General features: G+C 38.7%; 1 pseudogene; it reads left to right on the top strand.

Annotated features, from left to right (window-relative positions):
• The first annotated feature begins 1414 nt into the window (after positions 1–1414).
• On the top strand, positions 1415–1910 carry LOC112909802 (large ribosomal subunit protein eL29 pseudogene; annotated as a pseudogene).
• The last annotated feature ends 3182 nt before the right edge of the window (positions 1911–5092 follow it).

Below are 5092 nucleotides of genomic sequence, written 5' to 3'. Positions count from 1 at the left end.
ATAGGTGCATTTTGTTAGGTAAATTATACCTCAAGAAAGGTGACTAAAAGATAATTATATATTGTATATAAGATACACACCTACAACAAACTGATTAAGAAAAACGAAAAATCAAGGAATAGACAAAATTTCACCAGGCAAATGGAAACAGAAAAAGAGAAAGTGTAGTGATTCTGATATCAAACAAAAGAGAATTCAAGCCCAAAAGTATTAAACTGACAACTAATGACACGTTATTTTAAAAGATTTAATTTACTTATTCATGAGAGACACAGAGAGAGGCAGAGACATAGGCAGAGGGAGAAGCAAGCTCCCTGCGGGCAGCCTGATGTGGGGCTTGATCCCAGCACCCCAGGACCATGAACTGAGCTGAAGGCAGAGGCTCAACTGCTGAGCCACCCAGGGTCCCCAGATGACAATTTCAATGTAAAAGTTACAGTCCACAATAAACAGATAACACTTATTAATATATAGGCACCAAAGAACACAGTGACCACCTTTTCGAAGCAAAAACTACAGAGAATGCAAGGAAACATAGACAGATAAAACACTTAAATGAACCATTTTTAGTACAATATAAATCAAATGGACAAAATATGTATGGAGATAGAATGTGCATATTGATTAGGAAACAATAATTAATAGGATAGATATTTTTTTTATTTATTTTTATTTTTTTTAATTAATTTTTATTGGTGTTCAATTTACCAACATACAGAAAAACACCCAGTGCTCATCCCGTCAAGTGTCCACCTCAGTGCCCGTCACCCATTCCCCTCCAACACCCGCCCTCCTCCCCCTCCACCACCCCTAGTTCGTTTCCCCGAGTTAGGAGTCTTTATGTTCTGTCTCCCATAAAGGATAGATATTTTGAATATATGTTGAGGTCTATACCGTGATAATCGGTAATACAGACACTCTTCTCAAGTGTCCACGGCTACATGGACAAACATTGATCATTTATTAGGTCACAAAGAAAACATCAGTAAGTTTCATAAAATATAAATATCACAAACAACTTGCTCTGATTAACATATAATCACAAATAGAGTGTACCAACAAAAACAAAAGCAGAAAGGCCCTTCTTCCTCAAAATTTAGGAATCTCCTATTAAACAACTTCTGGATGACATGGCAAGTACAAAAATTTACAGGGCACTGGGTAGCTCAGTGGTTGAGTGTCTGCCTTTGGCTCAGGTCATGATCTCGGGGTCCTGGGATCAAGTCCCACATCAGGCTCCCTGCTTCTTCCTCTGCCTATGTCTCTGCCTCTCTCTGTGTGTCTCTCACGAATAAATAAATAAAATCTTATTTAAAAAACCTGAAATTACAGAATCAAAAAAAAAATAACAATAAAGGTATCATTTATTACAATCTATGGGATGGTTTGGGGAGCCGTGGGCTTTAGTGCAGACATGGCCGAGTTCAAAAACCACACCATGCACAACCAGTCACAAAAATGGCACAGAAATGGCATCAAGAAACCCCAATCACAAAGATACAAATCTCTTAAGAGGGTAGACCCCAAGCTCCTGAGGAACATGTGCTTTGCCAAGAAGCACAAGAAGGGCCTGAAGAAGATGCAGACCAACAATGCCAAGGCCATGACTGCAAGTGCCGAGGTTATCAAGGCCCTTGTCAAGCCCAAGGAGGTTAAGCCCAAGATCCCAAAGGGCGACAGCCATAAGCTCAATCGACTTGCCTACACCACTCACCCCAAGCTCAGGGAAAGGCACTACCCGCATTGCCAAAGGTCTCAGGCTCTACCGGCCAAAGTCCAAGGCCAAGGCTCAAACCAAGGCCCAGGCTGTAGCTGCAACCCCGGCTCCGCCTCCTGCTTCTACTCATGCAGCACAGGCTCCCAAAAGTCCCCAGGCCCCCACAAAGGGGGCCACAAAGCCTCTAATGTAGAGGCTTCTGCCTGCCATTGTGAGGATGAAAGGACTGGTATGACCCCTGGGCTTCTGTCTGCATGGGCCTGATGTCCTCCTGTACTCTTTGTACAAATAAACTTGCGGCAGGATCTGTCAAAAAAAAAAAATCTATGGGATGCATTTAAGGAAGGGATACGGCAAAAATTTTTTTTGCATTATACACTTTTATCCAGAAAACTGAAATAACAAAAAATGAGTTTAATTCCAAGTTCATAAAACTAGGAAAAGAATTTAAAATGACCCAAAATAAACCAGAAAATAACAAAGATAAAAGCAGAAATAAATGAAGAAAAGATAAAAACAATAGCTCAAGAAATAAAGGTATAATTCTATAAAGATTAACAATATAGACAAAGTACTTGCTAACTTTATCAAGAAAAGAAACGCACAAAGGAAGAACAAATACACAAAATAAGAACTGACAAGATGAAAAATTACCTTTGTTTTTTTTTTTTTTAATTTTTTTTTAATTTTTATTTATTTATGATAGAGAGAGAAAGGCAGAGACAGAGACATAGGCAGAGGGAGAAGCAGGCTCCATGCACCGGGAGCCCAACGTGGGATTCGATCCCGGGTCTCCAGGATCGCGCCCTGGGCCAAAGGCAGGCGCTAAACCGCTGCGCCACCCAGGGATCCCCGAAAAATTACCTTTGAAACAAATGGAATTTTTTAATTTATGAGCCCTCTAAGCAAATAAACTTGAGGAAATGAATACTTTCCTAAGGAAATTCAAGTTACCGAAATTGACCACATTAACGTTAGAAAGCTTAAATGGACCAATTTCTATAAAAAGAACTACTCCATAAAAAAATGCAGACCCAGATAATTTCACAGGGAAAAAGATAAAATTATATCCATATTACAGCATAGGCAAAAACAAAAAAACAACAAAAAAAGACTCCAGATGGATGAGATAGCTAAATGTAAACAATAAAATCATGCAAGTATCAGAAGAAAATATAGGGGAGGGCAGCCTTGGTGGCTCAGCGGTTTAGCGCCTGCCTCCAGCCCAAGGCATGATCCTGGAGACCCGGGATCGAGTCCCGCGTCGGGCTCCCTGCATGGAGCCTGCTTCTCCCTCTGCCTGTGTCTCTGCCTTTCTCTCTCTGTGTCTCTCATAAATAAATAAATAAAATACATTTAAAAAAAAAAGAAAATATAGGGGAATTCCTCTTTAACCTTGGTGTAGGGAAGGTCTTTCTAACTATGACTCAAAATCTAAAGGCAAAAAAGAAATCTAATAAACATGATTCGCTTTTAAAAATTTGCATGGCAATGTGAACTGACAGATGAATGGATAAAGAAGATGTGAGATATACATATATAATATATATCATACATATAATGGAATATTACTCAACCATCAAAAGAATGAAATCTTGCCATTTGCAATTACATGATTGGAACTAAAGAGTATTATGCTAAGCGAAACAAGTCAGAGAAGGACAAATACCATATGATTTCACTCATATGTGGAATTTAAGAAACAAAACAGATGAACATAGGGGAAAGGAAGGAAAATAAAATAAGATGAAAATTGAGAGGAAAGCAAACCAGAAGAGTTGCTGAACTCTAGGAAACAAAATGAAGGTTGCTGGAAGGGAGGTGGTGGGATACTTGGGTGATGGGCATTAAGGAGGGCACTAGATATAATGAGTACTGGGTGTTACATGCAACTGATGAATCACAAAATTCTACCCATGAAACTAAGAATATACTATATGTTAACTAAATTAAATTTAAATAAAGAATTTTAAAAATTGCGTGGCAATTGCACCATGAAAATGCACCTAAAAATGAAGAACTCTTAGAAACTGAGGGACATAGAGACAGGACCAGAGAAGAGCAAGGCAGTTTGATAGAGCTGATATATGGAGTGGGTCAAGGAAAGGAACTGCCAGGCTAAAGGTAGGAGGAGGACTGGAGGAACAATGTATTTGGATCTGCAATTTACAAAAAGTAGATTAGAAAGGTTGGGAGATGGGTATAGAAGCACTTAAAGTAATCCACTAAGATATGATGGTGGTTCAGACTAAGGATTAAGAACAAAAGAGGAATTAAATTGCTATTGAAGAGCAGAATGTACTGGGTTGGTCAACCAAATGGACATGGGTGAGGTAGGAGTGTTGGATGAAACCTGGGATTTCAATGTAGACAATAAGGTAGATGGTAGTGTCAGAGAGAGTGTAAAGAATGCAAACATTTGTTTATTTTTGTTTCAAGTGTAGTTGACACACAGTGTTACATTAGTTTCAGATGTACAACAGAGTGCAAACATTTAAATTCTATCTCAGGATTAGCTATGATCCATGTAAATTGTTGAGTGCCACGTTTGACATAGAAATTATGAAATAAGTTTAGCTATTGCTGTTATCTTAGGCTAACCTGCTTTGATTAATCCTAACAGAATTCACTATAAAGTATTCAAAATTGGTATTCGGCATTTTCTAAGCAGATGGGAGTTCAAATTGTCCAACTTGACAGCTTTCTGACTCTAGACCAGTTTCTTAACCTTTCTTGGCCTCAATCTCCTCTTCTTAAAAATAAGAGTAAATAATATTAACCTGGCAGTGATTCTATGACAATTAGAGATAAGAGAAGTAAACTCTCTTGAGTGGTGCTTATCACATCGTAGGAGCTTAGTAAATGGTAGCTTAAACGAAAGGCCACATCGTTCATTTCAGGTCTTTAGATTAGGTCACAGATTCTCCCTTGTTTATCTTGGTAATTCCCACAGACTCTAAGTGCCTAAAAGAGAGTCTTACACATGATAAATACTCAATAAATATGTATCAAATCTATGATAATTGTTTTTTGCTTGCCCTTTCACTGTATTTCCTGCTAATCTACCCAACTATTAACCTTCATTTTATTATTTTTTTAAAGATTTTATTTATTTATTCATGAGAGGCAGAGACACAGGCAGAGGGAGAAGCAGGCTCCATGCGGGGAGCCTGACGTGCGACTCGATTCTGGGTCTCCAGGATCAGGCTCTGGGCTGACGGCAGCGCTAAACCGCTGAGCCATCCCGGCTGCCCTTAACCCTCATTTTAAAAGTATTCTTCCTAAAGTTATAGCTCCTTCTCGTTTAATTTCCACCCTCTTCTTTTAACTTACAAAAGAATAATGACTCGTGCTTCATAATTTTACACTTTATCA

This window comes from Vulpes vulpes, chromosome X (assembly GCF_048418805.1).
Source record: "Vulpes vulpes isolate BD-2025 chromosome X, VulVul3, whole genome shotgun sequence".
NCBI lineage: Eukaryota > Metazoa > Chordata > Mammalia > Carnivora > Canidae > Vulpes > Vulpes vulpes.
This window is presented reverse-complemented; position numbering and strand designations above follow the sequence as displayed.